This window comes from Cherax quadricarinatus, chromosome 1 (genome assembly GCF_038502225.1).
Source record: "Cherax quadricarinatus isolate ZL_2023a chromosome 1, ASM3850222v1, whole genome shotgun sequence".
Taxonomy (NCBI): domain Eukaryota; kingdom Metazoa; phylum Arthropoda; class Malacostraca; order Decapoda; family Parastacidae; genus Cherax; species Cherax quadricarinatus.
Window position 1 is genome coordinate 46,588,941 of NC_091292.1, and position 18,149 is coordinate 46,607,089.

The 18,149-nt window shown below is 44.2% G+C and overlaps 1 protein-coding gene across 1 annotated transcript in view; it reads right to left on the minus strand.

Annotated features, from left to right (window-relative positions):
- The window catches only part of LOC128685334 (pregnancy zone protein), a 446,170-nt gene that overhangs the window by 117,209 nt on the left and 310,812 nt on the right, over positions 1 to 18,149 (minus strand). The window lies entirely within an intron of this gene.

The following is an 18,149-nucleotide window of genomic DNA, read 5'->3' on the forward strand; positions in this document are numbered from 1 at the left end:
TGACTACGTAAGACACAAGCAGACGGCTTATCACCCCACACAGCCTCCTCAGCTCCACTCGAAATACGCGCCCCATCAAAAACCGTATTTTTCAGCTTCTGGATGTGATCTTTTAGATTGTCAATCTCGTCCACAGGGTAAATTCCAGATACCTCCCCTTGCGCATAACAGTGCTGTAAAGAACCCTCCAGGTACCTCAAAAATCCATACTCCAATCGAGAGGCCTCCTTACCTCGATATACATAAAAATCCTTAATGCGAGGCTTCATAACCTCGTCCCATTGTCGCACTAAATCACTACCTTCCAAGGAGTCTACTCCCATAGACGTCCATAAGTGCGTGAAGAGTGTCTTATCTTCATCACTTTGAAGTAAACGAGTATTTAATTTCCAATATCCTTTAAAACGAGTCGGGAGACCTCTCCAGTCGAGCTCTACGAGAACACCGCGATGGTCGGAGAAATACACATCTAACACACGCACTTTGGTTACAACTACGCGCCGAGACACATATACCCTGTCTAAGCGCGCAGCATAGTCCTTACGCACGAAAGTGTGCTCAATCCCTAAGTCACTACTTCCACTTACATCCACCAGCCCCAGCCCAGACAACAAATCACCCAAAATAATCGAACAATAACCCGCTCCCCTCGGTTCTACGTCTTTACGGCGCACCACACAGTTCCAGTCGCCACCAACTACTGTTATATCAGGCAGAGATCTCAAATAGTACACAAGAACGTCGTTAACAAAAGTATTTTTAATATTAACATCATGTTCAGCTGGCCCATATACTCCTACAAAACCCACCCGTTGAGTACCCCACTCACCTATGACGCGTACCACGCGACCACCCCCCCCCTCCTCCCAATGTTTCATCACGAACGGGCTGGTCGCTTTTATTAACACAGCCACACCACCTTTCAAACGACTCGAGTGAGCCATATAAACATCATAACCATCTATCACAAACGAACTTCCAACTTTATGGTTATGTTCTTGCACGAAACATACATCTACTGCAAAGCGATGCAACCACTCATGTACCTGCACTTGCCTTCTGTTATTTTTCATACCATTAACATTTATGGTTATACACCTAACTTTGCTAACGGTGGCTTTCCTCGAGGGACCACCACACCCCTTTTCCCTTTATGTTGACTAAAGCCAAAGGCGCCACCATTACCTTGTACATTCTTTGTTATATTACTCGCTGTCCTGGAACCACGCGACGCCCCACCCGTGACTTCCGACCACGTCTTCTTCCCTGAGCGCTGACCAGGGGTCAAGACATCGTCGGAGTCGGGCGGGGTAGCCGCACGCTTCCTAGAAACAGCATCCTCAACTTTATCAGGACCTGTAATGTTCTCCTTGTGAACTTCTACCGCAACAGTATGAACTCTCGGACCTTCTACCTCACTCACGTTAATTAACTGATCGACGTCCTTTAACTGTGATCTCTCCTCATCTGAACACTCCAACGCAGGCACACACGGCACAGAATCATACTCCTGCGAAGCTAAAAGGTCGCTCAATGTCGATACAATGTTAGCGTCCATGTCAGCATCCTCTCTTGCTTGAGGGCTCTCACGTCCACCATATTCTACCACATCGTGGTTGACCGTACCAGGTAGAGTCACGCAGGATGACTCCACGGGCATGGCCCGATCCACCTCATCACTCCACGATTTCAGGCGCGGTAAGTCCTCGATTACGTCATCTGCCAAATTCCGTCGAGAAGCCTCACCATCCGGACGATGACCACTTCCTGAGGGCGGCTGGCGCTTGACGCATTGTGCAGCAATGTGGTCCAATGCTCCGCAAAGGCGACAAGTTCGTCTCTGACCAGGATACGTAACGTACACCTGGGTACGGAACTCCTCTAGGTTTATGTACGAAGGTATTGGTTGGCGCAGGGACATTTTTAACGTAAACGACCCTTCCTGTAAACCAGCAAAGCGGCCATCAGACCACCGACACATAGTAACCTGGTGGATCGTCCCATAGCATTTGAAGGCGTCACGTATGTCAACTTCGTTAGCCTCAAAAGGCACGTTTCGCACACGTACCCATGTATAGTAATGTGAAACGTCGTGCAACTTAACTGTGACTGCTGGGGTTACTTGCTTGCTGACATCCTGATACTGGTTGACAATCTGCTCGTAGATCTTGGTATCGCAAAACTTGACGAATATCCGTGATAGTCCATTTAAGGCAACGCCACACAGGGATTCACGCTGGATGCCATATACATCGCAGATGATCATCGGCACCAACACATTAATCGATGAGCTGGGGATCGTGCCCTTTATAAGGTCAATACACACAGTATTAACTCTTCTTCGATAACCCGTCGCCATTGTTGTTGTCGTCTCAAAGCTCCTCCACCAGGTGTCGGGACTGAGGAGAGACAGCTGACGACCGCTCAGCACAGCGTCTGAGCAGGGAATGCGTGTTTTTTGTGAAGTTAAGGGAAAAGTGAGCAGTGAAGAGGGTTTCGAAGAGGAAATTTTACTAGTAATTCAGTGGTGATTGCTAAAGCAGATACTAAGTGTACTAGGGACTGGAAAAGAGAAATAAATATTATTGTATATGAGTAAAAGAGCGAAGAGTGAAAATGGCAGGCATTAGGAGGGAACAGGCTGCCATAATTATATTTATATTTCTTCTTCAATTCCATGAAGAAAGAAATCAGTCATGGGGGCTGGAAAAGGTGAATGGAGTAACAGCGCCCTGGACAGTAAAAGCCCAACAGTTGCCATCCTACCAGAAAAGTAAATGTCACTATCGCCACAAGGTATGGCAACACCGCATACCCAAACAAAAACAGTGGCACACAGCTCTTATTGTAGCGCTCTTAAGTGGTGATATCCAAATTAATCCAGGACCTCAAACTATTGTGCAGAGGCAAAACAGACAGATAAATGACGGCGATAATGACGGTCTAGTAGCTAGGAATGATAACCTTAACTCCATATGTAATGCATACATAGGTCAATGTGAGACAATACAGCCATTATTATCTCAAACACTACCAAACAGGTGCATACACTGTACTAAAGTACGCATGAAAAACAGAAAAGGCACCTTATGTAAAATGTGTAAGGGGTGGGTGCATGATGGATGTATGTACAATTATAGCAACGGTGCCAGAATTCATTTTGTGTGTAACAAATGCACTTTGGCACAGTTACCCTTTAGCAATGATGACATTGATTTACCTAATTTTAATACAAATGACCCATTGCCATATATTGATGATTATGATTGTTTTATGAAAACAGGCCTTCACTTTATTCATGTCAATGCAAGATCACTTCTTCCTAAATTGGCAGAGATTAGGATTCTAGCTAACAAAATTAGGGTGGCAGTTATAACCATCTCTGAATCTTGGTTGGATGATACGGTGACTGACGACGAGGTCAAAATAGATGGTTACAATATAAAACGCTTAGATAGGAACAGAAAGGGTGGTGGAGTATGTGCCTACATTAGAAATGACTTAGCTTACAACCCAAGACCTGATTTAAATAACAATAAACTGGAGATTCTATGGTTTGAAGTGCTGCTTCCTAAGACCAAACCCATCTTAGTAGGAACTAGTTACCGCCCTCCTACCCAGGACCAGTTCTTAGAAGACTTTTCCAGAGTCTTGTCCGGAGATGAAAACAATTGCGAGACAATAATACTGGGCGACTTCAATATCTGTTTTCAGCAGCAAAATAACGGGCTATGCAAAAGGTATAAACAAATTCTAGGATTAAATAGTTACACTCAACTAATTAATACTCCAACCCGGATCACACAGTTCTCAGCCACCCTAATTGACCACATATTTTGTAACAGCTCTGAGAACATTAGTCAGTCAGGCGTCATTACCACAGGTCTTAGTGATCATTTCATCATTTACTGCACCAGGAAAATCACTAGGGATAGGATAGGCCTACACAGGACAATACAAATGAGGTCAACTAGAAACTACAGTAAAGAAACACTGGTAAATAGGCTACACAATTGTGACTGGTCAGAGATAACAAGTTGCACGGACGTAAACGATGCCTGGGAAAAATTCAAAACAATGTTCACTACCATCCTTGATAATATTGCACCAGTTAAAGAGGTTAGGATTAAATGAAGAACTGAACCCTGGATAAATACTGAGATATTAGATAATATGAAATTCAGAGACCAGCTGCTAAAAAGATTTAAAGCAAACAGACAGGATATTGCAGCACTAAATGAATTCCAAAGGGTGAGGAACAGAGTACAGAGACTTATAAAAGGATCAAAGGCAAAGCACTACTGCTCAAAAATTGAAGAGTATAAGCATAACCCCAGAAAGCTCTGGCAACAACTAAAACAGTTGGGGTATAGCCATAAGCCAGTAGATAGGTCTAACATAGTACTCACTATCGATAATGAGGTATGCCACGAAACATCTAAGGTGGCAAATTGCTTTAATTCATACTACACATCTGTTGCATCAACACTAGTAAGTAAACTACCAGCTGCATCAAATACCTTTAACACAGACTCTGATAAGTTTCAAACATACTATACCAATAAAAGGATAACCCCAAACAGTTGTCAACTAGTAAGTGTATCTCATGACTTTATTCAAAAAGAACTAAGCAGGTTAAACCCAACTAAGAGCACAGGCCCTGATAATATCCCGTCTAAGTTCCTAAAAGATGGTGCTTCTAAACTGTCAATCCCTATTGCTCACATAATAAATCTATCAATCACCACTAATACCGTACCGGAGGGGTTCAAGGAGGCCAGAGTTACTCCTATCTTTAAGAAAAATAGTAGGTCTGATGTAAGCAACTATAGGCCTGTTAGTATACTCAGTATAATATCTAAAATTCTAGAGAGGGCGGTGTATTCTCAAGTAGTTAAGTACCTTAATGACAACAACATTCTCCATAGCTATCAATCGGGTTTTAGAAGATCCTACTCAACCGACATCTCCCTTATTAATCTGATGGATTACCTGAGAACTGAAATGTCAAAGGGGAACCTCATAGGTATGGTAACCTTAGACCTGCAAAAGGCCTTCGATACTGTCAACCACAATATATTATGTAATAAACTTCAAGCTATCGGTATAGGTTCTGTAGACTGGTTTAAGTCCTACCTTAGCAACAGGAGACAAATAGTCAAACTCAACAAAACAGAATCAGAACCCCTGTCGATAACATGTGGAGTTCCCCAAGGTAGTATTCTGGGTCCCTTATTATTCTTATGTTATGTCAATGATATGCCTATCAGTGTCAAGTGCAAACTCCTACTGTATGAAGATGACAGTGCTCTGTTAGTGTCAGGTAAAGACCCACAAGATATTGCTAATGTTTTAACACTGAAACTGGAGTCCTGCAGCAAATGGTTAGTAGACAACAAACTATCATTACACCTAGGGAAAACTGAAGCCATTCTCTTTGGCACGAAACATACACTGAGAAGGGTAAATAATTTTAATGTTCAATGTAATGGGGAGCCCATCACTTTGGTTTCATCAGTAAAATATTTGGGAATCCCCTTTGACCCATGCATATCAGGAGAATTGATAGGGAACAGTGTAGTAAAGAAAGCGAATGCCAGACTGAAGTTCCTGTATAGACAAGCACAGAGTCTACCTACTGAGGCTCGCAGGACCCTATGTCTAGCCCTTATACAATGCCATATGGATTACGCTTGCTCTTCTTGGTACTCTGCCTTGACAAAAAAACTGAAAGATAGACTGCAAATCACCCAGAACAAAATCGTAAGATTCATCCTGGGGCTGGGACCAAGAGAACATGTAGGCCAGGATGAATTACAGCAGTTGGATATGCTGAATGTTGAAGACAGAGTAAAACAACTGAAGCTAAATCATGTTTATAAAATTGCTCACAAACAATGTCCAGAATATCTTGCTGTCAATTTTGTCAAGGTTGGGAACCAAAGCAATCATAGTACTAGGGGGAGAGAGCACAACTTTGTAGTACCCACAGTCAGTGGCCAGGCTTCAAACACCTTTTATTGTACAGCAATAAAGGAATGGAACAGACTACCCGCACATGTCAAAGCCAGTCATAGCATGAACCAGTTCAAGAAGAGTGCCAAAAGGTGTCTGATGAATGTAGCTACAGAAAGGGAGGGGAATGATTTTCTATTTTTTAGCTAACATACGTGTAAATTTTACCTTATTCCTAATAATGACCCTCGTATTGTAGATAGTCTTAATGACCTTGGTGTAGTAGATAGTCTTTTTAGTATGATAATAAGATGTTATCTTCATTGTAGAATAATAAGAAAATATTATAACCTTTATATTATAATAATAAGGTAAAAGGACCCCAATGGAAATAAGTCACTCTGCCTGACTTTTTTGGGTTATCCTTGGTTCTCTACACACATGCTGCTATGTATGATAATTCTATGTAACTGTATTTGTGTATACCTGAATAAACTTACTTACTTACTTGCTACATCCTGGTTCAGGTTGGAGAGTATGCTAGTTCATTTGTCTCTCAACCCTCTGGTAGAGAGGACGTCCGTGGAGCTGCACTTTTGACCCCTGGTGGCAGGTGACAGTACCTTCATAATGGCAGAAAGTGGTCGCAGGCGTGTCAACACTGTTTGTGTGGAACTGGTGAGGGGCACGCTCGATGGCCAGAATACCCATCTGTTGCTGACGGCGATACTGAGGGACAAGTATGGCATCGCAAACAAAGATCTTTATGGCATTGCGTTGAATGATATTACAAGAATTTTCGTCAAATTCCGGCAAGGCAGCACTTATGAAAACATGATAGCCAGGTACCAACATGTGGCTATGACGGTTAACCCTGGCATTAGTGTTCGCCTCCATGATGTGTCGAGGTTTTACACCTTGATCAAGGTGCGTAATGTGCCTTTTGAAGTTAATGAAAGTGATTTAAGGGACGTTATGGGACGATATATATGGCGACATTGAGACGTTGGCATGATGGGCCATTTGCTGGCATCCCAGAAAGGACGTTGTTACGAGTATGGCCATACCCGTTTTATTTTATAATAGGATATGCCCCTTTATTTTATAATATACATGTTAAGGCTAATATTAATACTAATATTGTATTATATTATGTTTTGTTACGCTTTAATATTATTTCCATGTAGTGGGAAACCACTAGGTTTAAGTGCCGGTTAGCAGTTCAGGTACTGAGGTCTCCCTCAGTCACGTGACCAACCTGACATTGGCTTACCACTCAGTGGTACCGTCAGTAGGTTCACAGCACCTGCTCAGAGTAGGTTCGCCACCCTTGCTCTGAGTAGGTTTTCAGCCCTTGCTCTGAGTGGCTTCACCACCCTTGCTCAGAGTAGGTTCACCGCCCTCGCTCAGAGCAGGTTCACTACTCTTACTGAGTAGGTTCACTGCCCTCGCTCAGAGCAGGTTCACCAGCCTTGCTCTGAGTAGGTTCACTACCCTTGCTCTGAGTAGCTTTACAGCATTCGCTGAGAGCAGGTCCTTCACACTCACTCTGACTAGCACTCTCACTTCTAGTCCGGGCTTGCATAGCCAAGGGAGCATATCTCGCTCGGTTAATCATTGACCTCTCATAAGAAACATGTCAAGTTTTCTGTGGTGGTCGTTTTACTTTCATGACTGACTTCCTTTCTTAAGCTTGTCACTTTCGAGTTATTTATGCTCGGGTGAATTAATCTTTCAGGGGACTGAATAAGCCTTGTCGGCCTTGATGTTAATTTGTGGTCTAAGCTATTCTAATTCATATTGGATGAAAATGAGACTAAGTCCGTCACTTACGAGTTCTTGTATACTCTGAATTGATAGTTCAGATAAGTCTTTATAAGCATTGTAAGTTACTTTGTGGCTAGGTCTTAATAACCCTTATAGGTGCATTTTATTTGTGATTTTAGTACAAAGCTCAACCTCAAGAGGTTCATTTATTCGTATCAATGTACTGGTACATACCAAGAGAAATGTAAGAGTTAAACTCCTTATTTTATATTAATCCTAACATTATAATCATACATTAAGCTAAAACTCTACTAGTAAAGATCCTAAGTTTTAGTTATTTGTTTCGTAATCCTGAATTCTTAAGTTATTGTTACAAAACCGTAAACAGGCCATATGTTCAACGAGAATGCAACCTTAACACTCTACCATACCATTGGAGAAGGTTAAGAAGACGAGTTTTGTAACAGACGTTTTCTCTTAAAATGTCCCTAGAGCACCCTATACCATCATATGTGGTGATGGACAAATTCTGTACTCAAGTTTACGTCACGTACATGGGTCAGAGGCGTACGTGCCGCCTGTGTGGGGCATACGACCACATAGCGGCGTATTGCCCGACCCGATGAGGGAGATCGACGGAAGGAGCAAGGACTGATGATACACTAAAGCAGCAGACTCATGCTGCGGCTACGCATGTGAGCCTCCGTCACGACAGACGTAGAGTGAGGAGCTGGAGAGGGAGAAAGCGTTGTCTCCTGAATGTGTGACCCTCCCTGGATTTGGAGAGGACGTAGGCTTGGTGTCGGCGATGGGAAAAGTGGAGCCTGTGATAGCTCAGGATGTGATGGAAGCCTCCATACAGGAGGCTGTGCACGAATTGTTGGATGCATTGGCGTCTAATAAGATTAACGCTGGTTTGAATATAGTAAGTGTGGAGGCAGAGGTGGGAGGCCTCAACGAGGAGGAAGTGTGTGGTGAGGGGCTGGTTAAATGTAGTGGAGGTCCACAGGGCCGACACCCAGGAGGAGGCCATGGTTGAGGAACATATCTCTGGAAAGAAGGCGGCTGAAATATCACACAGTGAGGATGTTTTGTCTCCTGGACCAAGATCTGGGAAGAAAGCATGGCATGATGTGGCAAATGAAGGTAAAGGTGGCTTGAAGAGTGTTGAACATGTGCAAGGCGAAGGCAAAGGGAGGTGTGGGCGGCAGGGTGGGGGTTCTCTCCTGGGTTCTAAGAGTGTTAAGGGGCCTAAAGGGAAACCCCCACTATATCCTTTAAGTGTCTTACTCTAAATGTTAATGGGTTGAAATCAGCGGGTAAGTGTAAGGTTTTTGAAGATTTTTTTGAGGAGATATATACCAGACCTCGTGTTCTTGGAGGAACATAATTATAAATCATTGGGTGAGTTGTTGATCCCTGGTTATGAGGTGTATATGGGTTCTGCATGACTGAAAGGTGGTGTGGCATTGTTAAGTAAAGAATCCAGCCCGTTTATTATGCAGAGATTTGAGGTAGGGGAGGAGGGGAGGGTGGTGAGGGTGGATGGTACGTGGGGTGGGGTTCAGGTGGGATTTAAAGGGGTGTATGGGCCTGCAGAAGGGGACTTGGGCATTAAGAATAGGTTCTTAGGGACGTCCTTGTGTACCATTAAGATTGCTGCCAGTCATTATGATTATAGGAGGTGATTGGAACTGTGTAGTATGATGTAAAGATGTGGAACCTAGAGGGGAGGTTTTTTTCCGGGGGTTTTAGGGGATATGTTGCGAGGTGTGAATGTAGTGGATGTGGGAGGGGAGGAGGTGGATGGGGTGATGCATACGTTTATTAAGCGTGATTATGACACAAGGCTTGATCGAATCTACGTATCTCGGAGGGTGAGGGTGAGCAGTACGTATGCATTGAATGTGAGTTTCTCTTATCATAGAGGGGGATGGTGGAATTGAATTGGGAGGGGTTGTCAAAGCGTTTCAGGGGTTATTGGAAGATGAATGTTGGATTATTGCACAAAGAATGGGGGGAAGGAGTCTTTTGCGAGTGCTTGGAGTGGGTGGTGGCTGACAGCAGGGAAAGGGGGGCCTGATGTCCTTGGGTGGTGGGACAAGGTTGGTAAACGGAAGGTGAGGGATTTTTTATCAGAAACGGGGAAGAGACAATTACAGGAATGACATATAGGAGGGGGAGGGACTGTATCCAGTGGGTGGGATTGAGGGCTGAAAAAAACTGATTAGAGATATTGAAAATCATAATTTTGATGCGGTGCGTGTTGTGGGAGGACTTGAAGAGGTCTTATGGGGTGACTGACCTTCGGCGTGTGTCTTGCAAGAGCAGGGGAAAATGTCACAGGGCAACGAAAATGATGAGCTCACAGGTTCAGGCGCAACTGGAGGGGTATCATCAGGGGCAGGTGCTTACGTCAACGGAGGGTATGGGTTATGTGGATGCGTGATATTAGAGGCATGGTAAGAGTGTGGGGTTTAACTGTGAGTCACTAGGTGTAATGGGTGAATGGGTATGTTGTAATCTAGTGCATAAGGATTGGTTGAATTTGAGTGGGCCTATAAGTGAGGAGGAGATTAGGATCAGTGGAGGGAATGAGTGTGGGAAAATCGCCGGGTATTGACGGTATCCCTTGCAATTTTTATAAGGATAACTGGGACTGTTTGCGTGAATTTTTAGTGGTTTTATTTAATGCCATGAAAACCATGGGCAGGTTGGGGGAACAGAGAATGGGTGTGATGGTCATGATCCCCAAAAAGAAGTCTTGCGAATATGTGCATGATTATCAATCGATTACCTTAATGTGTGGAGATTACAAGAACTTTGCTAAAGTGTTAGGAAATAGAATGAAAAGAGTTCTTGACAGAGTTTTGGATGAGGGTCAATATGGAGTGCCTGGTCGTTCGATGTGTGTAGGGCAAGGGATCACATGCAGGTTTCTAGATGAAAGTACGGGGGGGGGGGGCGAGGGGGGTATTTTAGTTACATTGGTATGTGGTGTTTGACTATATGGAGTGTGAGACTTTGTGGAAATTTATGCACTGGCAAGAGCTTGAGGTGGAAATTGTTAGTTGGGCTAAGGTGTTGTATGAGCAGGCTATGGTGAGGGTGCAAGTGAATGGTAGGCTAGGAAAACTTCTTAGGATAGAACGAAACCTGCGGCAAGGATGCCCTGTGTCACAGTTTCTATTCGTGTTGCTCCAGGACCCGTTATATAAGGCTGTGTAATGGGGTGTAAGGGATGGAGTGGTGAGGGGTGGGGTGTCTGTGGACCTGGGGATCGTGGGTTACATAGATGATACCACGGTTCTGTTCAGGAGGTCTGAGGGTGTGTGGGATTGTTCACACGGGAAATCTTCAGGAGGCACGGGAGGAGAATTCGAAAGGAGTTGTGGATAGGGTTTTGGGTGGATTGCCGAGATTGCAATCGGGGGGGGGGGGGGGGTTGACGGTATATCAGCGTGCCATTGTGGTGAATGTGATATTGTATGGTAAGCTGTGGCATGTGGCATGTGATGAGAAGCGTGTACTGAAGCATGTGTAGCCGGGGAGGGCTGGGGTTAATGGGGCTGCATCAAAGGTTGTTTTGTTATGCACACTAAACACAGTTATCTGAGGGAGGGTAGGGTTGCAGACACAGGCTTGGCATGGGTGAGGTGGGATTTGGGGCATTGGGTGAGGGGTAGGGATGTTCAGGTGTGTGAGGAAATGTTGAGGTTATTGATATTTGCAAGGGACCCACACAGGGTCAAGATAGGAAGACTGGCTAAGGTGGGTGGTGGGGAGGTGGTTGCTAGAGTTGAAGGTATATATCCTATGTATGCATGGAGTGCCATATGGGGGCGATTGAAAGGGTTATGACTTAAGGCTGTGGTGAGGGAGGTAATGTTCAAATTTCTCCACAATATATTGCCGTCTGAGGAAGTGTTGGGTAATAGGCATGTGCAGGAGGGTAGGGAATGTTGTGTGTGTGGTGATATCGACACTGTTTATCAAGTGGTATATTTTTGTAGGAGGCTGGAATCGGTGAGGGAGTGGTTTGGCAGGGTTTTACATATGGTAGGTGGGGGTGGTAGGGGTGATGGTGCAGAATGCAATGGCTTATAAGGGAACGAATCAGGGCGATGGCAGCGATATTTTATGGGACGTAACAGCGGAATAAGGACATCACTGGGGAAAGATGGTATTCTAGATTTTCAGAGGGATATCATAGCTTTAGTGTCAGGGACTTATGGGTGTTACAGTCTTATGGGGAAATAATGGAGCTGCATTCTTGTGGAGTGAGAGGGTGTGAGTGATGCGTTTGGTGAGAGAAGGTGTGATGTGGAGTAAGTGGGTGTCTCTGGTGTACTCACTTCCATCCCCAATGTGTTAATTGGGGATGGAAGTGTAGACCTGGTTGTGGGTAATCGAGAAATAGGGCACTCTTTTAAATATGTATGTTTTCTTGTAATTTTTATACAAAAGTGAGCCTCTTATGTGGTAGCATGTTAGTGTAATGTACCTTGTGGTAAGCTGAATGAGTCACTGTATTTCTAAGGTGGAATTACAAATGTACTGTGTCTATATTTATCATTAGGGTAAGCATTTACCACATGATTAGCTTTTGCGTGACGTTGTCATAATTACTGTTTTATGTATTGCAGAACTCGTAGATGTGCACTCCAGGTATATGTGGAGTACAGTAAGTATATCATTATGGATGGGGGGGCAACGGTTGGTTCTTCCCGAGGGAAGGACCAGGTGTTGGTGTTGATAATGGTGGTGTATGCATTGTTTGTTTGTACAATCTTGTTTGTAGGCGCATTCATTAACTGAACCTGTAATCCCCTCAGTATCCCCCAATGCTGCATATAAAATTCACATGGGAAACCATCAATCCCGGTGCCTTTCCCTTACTCATTTCCATTAGTGCCCTCCATATTTCCCCCAGCGCCACTCGATCATTCCTCGCCAGTTTACATGGCTCATACCCACACACTCGCTTTAATTTCTCCCCTTACACTCCACGACTGATGACAAAGATGATCCCATGTATCAAAAATCTTCCCTATGAGGATAGACTGAGGGCCCTGAATCTGCACTCTCTCGAAAGGCGTAGAATTAGGGGGGATATGATCGAAGTGTATAAATGGAAAACAGGAATAAATAAAGGGGATTTAAAGAGCGCGCTGAAAATTTCCCGCCAAGACAGGACTCGGAGCAATGCTTTCAATTTGGAAAAATTCAGATTCAGGAAGGATATAGGAAAGCACTGGTTTGGTAATAGAGTTGTGGATGAGTGGATCAAACTCCTGAGTACAGTTATTGAGGCTAAAACGTTGTGTAGCTTTGAAAATAGGTTAGATAAATATATGAGTGGGTGTGGATGAGTGTGAGTTGGACCTGACTAGCTTGTGCTACTAGGTCTGATGCGGTGCTCCTTTCTTAAGTGGAAGTGACCTGATTAGGTGGGTTATTGGGCTAATCCAGGGGGGGACATGGACCTGCTTCGCATGGGTCAGTAGGCCTGCTGCAGTGTTCCTTCTTTCTTATGTTCTTACAGTCTTAAATGCATCCCTTAAATGGATATCCCTTAAAAGGACCCCTAATACTGTAGAAAAATACCCCCATCCCTGGATTCCACATCTACCCTTTTGATAACACAATTCCAATCCCCCCCCCCCCCCACAATCGCCATGGATGATAACCTGCATATTAAGAACACAAGTTCCTCGCGCACGAACGCCGTCTTCACTTTCGCATTACTCTCAGCTGGGGCATTTGCACATATGAATGCCAATCTCTCACCCATCCACCATCCTTCCACATGCATGACCCCCCCGCCCTTCACTCCTATACAAAACAAACGGGCTCGCCTCCAGATCAAAACTCTCACTCCCCCTTTCAACCGATCAGACGGCAGCACAAACGCCTGATATCCAGTCACCACTAATTCTCGACCAAGCTTGAAGTTGTGTTCCTGTACAAAAACTACATCCACGTTATATCTATTCAAAAACACTCTAAACCGTGGTTTAACCATGTTAAACCACTCTTATTTTATGCCATCACACAATCCATTTATATTTATATTATACACCTGTGGCCGGCTTAAGGTTTCCATCCCTGCCGCCTCTCAACACACTTCCCAGTCCGACCAGTCACATGGGCACTACCTATGCTACTCTCACCACACTCCTTCCCCCCCACCACCACCACCGGCTGGTGCTGCCCTCCCTGAGTGTCACCTCGTTTCCCAGTTACCTATGTCTTCTTTCCTGTCCTTTGTGCCGGCGTCAGAACATCGTCCGAATCTGACGCCACCACCTTTTTCCTTGTCACGACCTCCTCCTCCATGTCAGTGTTCTGAGAGACCCCAGGATGGACTTCCACCTCCACCGTTCTGTATTCCACTTCACGTTCTGCCGTGGCATCTGCAAAGTCCGTCACAGGTGCCACAGGGTCCTCCCGCCTCTCACACACCACTTCCTCCATCTCATCCCCAGCCACCTGCTCCGTGTGACCCTTCTGCTCGTTAGTCTGTAACATGGAGCACAACACCATCGCCAGCTCCGCCTCTATAGCCTTCGCCTCGGAGCTCACTTGTGCCTCCTTGCTCATTGTCAGTACAGTTGTTGGGCTGGTTAACCCTTGAGGCTCCATGCCCACCCCCATTTCTATGGGTGTAACCTCCACCTCCTCACTCCATTTACGACCATGCCCTCTACCTTGCCTTCGGTCTTCCCCAAGCACCCCATGCTCATGAGCAGGCGCTCCCCCTCCTGCCGGCAAAGGTGCCCATTTCTGTTCCTGCACTCTGCCGCCATATGTTCACATGCCCCACACAGGTGTCATGTACACCTCTGCCAAGCATATGCCATCATTAACTGTATTTTAAACTCCTCAAGGTAAAGGTTCCTTCTGGTAGTCCCACGTAGGCCCCTGTCACCCACTTTCTTAGTTGGGCCATATGAACAGCCCAGTATTTGTCGAATACATGTCTGATGTCTGCTTCATCTGCTTCGAATGGCACGTTGCAGAGCTTGACCCACGTGTAATTATGTGATACATCTGTCATCCTGACCCTCACTGCTGGTGTAATGTCAACACAGACATCCTGGAAGAGAGCCACCAACGACTCATACACTGGAGTGGATAGCAATATCACAGTCTATATGCAACCATTCAATGGCACTCCACATAATTCGTCATCCTTTATTTCATATGCCTCAAGTATAATCGCTGGTAGTAACACCTGAGCTGACGTAGGCGTTATTGCCTCACTGAGGAGCTCAATTCCTAGAGTGTTTACACGACGCCTCACTTCTAACGCCATTTTGTTTCTGCATAGTTCGCTTGGGTGAACAGTAGAGGAGTGTAAAACATAACCACACTCCACCGTAGCCAGGTAGCGAATGGAGGCTGTTGAGCAGTCTTGGTCACCGGACACTTACAGTGTTTTTTCTCAGTGTACTAAAGATGCCCCTAATTTTCATTTGGGGTATTCTGCACCGTCTGCCCAGGTTTTTGCTTTCATTGGTAGTGATTTCTGTGTTCAGATTTAGGACCGGTACATCTACGATTTTCCAGGCGTAGATTACTATGTATTTTTTCGCCTGGACTCCAGTGAGTACATTTCAAGTGACCCAAGCATTCCCAGTAATTAAGGTGTTTGGCTGAATTATATATGCAGTAAAAGTTCCCTGCAATTTCACTTGCCATGACTGGAGATGTTAGTGTACAGCAGTATTCCAGCCTAGAGAGAACAAGTGATTTAAAAAGGATCATCACTGGCTCGATATCTCTTGTTTCGAATGTTCTCATTATCCTTCCTAGCATTTTCTTCACAGATGGGATAGTGACGCTGTTATGATCCTTGAAGATGACATGAATATTAAATATATATCTTCCAATAGTATATGTATAGTATGTTACCGGACGTTTATGCTTTATTACTTGAAATCATGACCTGCCTATTTGAGCACTGACCCTTCTGGCATTTACTAAAGGATATGTACAGGTCTCTCTCCCTCTCTTCATGTGAGTGTGTCACTAGTTTCATTTTAAAAAAGACAGAAAGGGTGAATATTATATTTTGTGTGTTAAATGCATGAAAAGTACCACATCCCGATTAGTGTAATATTATTTTAAATTATATCTTGTACAAATTACCAGTAATCTGTAAGATATTATGAAAACCATGTCTCACACATTCACCCAGTTCGTTTGTGAAACTTATGCATCACCTGAGTAGATATGACTGATGTGTAATGATTACAAAGTTGCCATCATGACACTCTCCTTGTTTATGATGGCTCAGTTGGTAAGGTGACATGTAAATTGTGTGACCACTTGAAGCGGGACAATGTATCGTGGGGTCGAATCCTGGACTGCTGCAGTTTAGTAAATAATTCAAAACTAGTTCTTCCTTGGTTTCATTGCTATATAGATTGCTTGTGGAGGCGGGTATTCAAACAGGATTAGGATGAAATTAATCCTTGAGAATACAAGTGCTACGAGTGTAGTCGCAACTCGAAACAAGCCTAGTTCGCTAGGCTCATGTTGTTTGTAGGACCGATGGCTCAGTTGGTAAGATGACATGCACATTGTGTGGCCTCTTGAGGCGGGACAATATGTCTTAGGGTCGAATCATGGCCTGCCGCATCTTGATGATTCAAAACCACTTGTTTCGTGGTTTCATTTATATATATATATATATATATATATATATATATATATATATATATATATATATATATATATATATATATATATATATATATATATATATATCGGCAATGGGAACGCGCCTCGACCCTAAGACCTTTCGTATTGCAGTGGCTCTGCACCTTACTGCCCCCAATTCACACGGAATATATATATATTTGCGGCCTTGCGCAAGCCCAACAATATGGTCTACATGGTCTTAACTGTTCCAAAAGCAAGGGCTGGCACGAAAGACACAATGAGGTCAACGATATCATAAAGAGAACCCTTGCCACAGTTGGATTCCCAGCCGAGAGATAGCCCCGATCACTAGCAGCCAACAATACCCACAATCCAGCAAACCGCCCCGACGGGATCACCATCTATTCCTGGACAAATGGCAAGCTCTTAGCATGGGACTGTACCTGTGTGTCAACGCTGGCTGACACCTACATTCATCACAGTGTCGAACGACAGAGAGGAGCTGCTGATCACAGGGAGGAGTATAAGATCAGCAAATACACGGACATAAGCCAATAGTATCAATTTGTCCCAGTGGGATTAGAGACCTTGGGATCATGAGGAAAAAATGCCACATATTTCCTTAATGAACTGGGCTCCAGACTCATCGACACCACCACCAGCGCGTCATCATGGCCATCCAGAGGGGAAATGCTTGCTGCATACTTGGATTGCGTCTTGCTTTGGAGGAGTTGGAGGAAATTCATAATATTTGATATGTTGTAGAAGTCACTGGCAGTTATATAACAGTGAATTTCCAAGCGCTTTCCTAATTTCTGATATTATCATGGAACTGCCCCTTGGTAAGATATATGTGAGTGTACTCGCCTAATTGTACTTCACTGGTCGCTACTAGGTCACTCTTCCTGCGCCATGACCTTCATCATACGGTTTCTTAAAGTTATGTATGGATCCTGCGTCCAATGCATCGCTTTCAAGACTATTCCACTTCCTGACAACTCTATGGCTGAAGAAATACTTCCGAACATCATTCTGACTCATCTCAGTCTTCGGCTTCCAATTGTGACCCCTTGTTACTGTGTCCCATTTCTGGAACATCCTGTTTATGTTCACCGTGTCGATTCCTCTGTGTATTTTATATATCGCTATCATATCCTCCTTGTCTGTCCTGTCTTCCAGTGTCGTCAGGTCGATTTCCCTTAACCTCTCCTCGTGGGACATACCCCTTAGCTCCAGGACTAGCCTCGTTGCGAACCTTTGCACTTTCTCTAATTTCCTGACGTGCTTGTTCAGGTATGGGTTCCAAAGTGGTGCTGCATACTCCAATAAGGGCCTGACGTACACAGTGTACAAGGTCCTGAACGATTCCTTACTGAGATGTCGGAATGCTATTGTTAGGTTTGCTAGGCGCCCTTATGTACTCGGTATTACACTCACCCCAAGATCCTTATCTATGAGTGAGGTGTATATTCCTTGGCCCCCTAAACTGTACTCTGTCTGCGGTCTTCTTTGTGTATGTGTGTGTGTGTTCGTTTGTGCGTATACTGTTTCCTGAAAAAATGTGTTTCTATATGTTAAAGATTGTTCTTGAATATACCTAAATATTCATCTTTCTCTTTCCCCTGTTTATTATTTTTCTGGTAGTTATTTCTCAATTTTTTGATGGTAGTGTTCGTCTGGTAATATTGTGTCAGCCTCGTTACAATGATGTACAAACCAATCAGGAAATTTGGTTTGTACATCTTGTCTGGCAACAT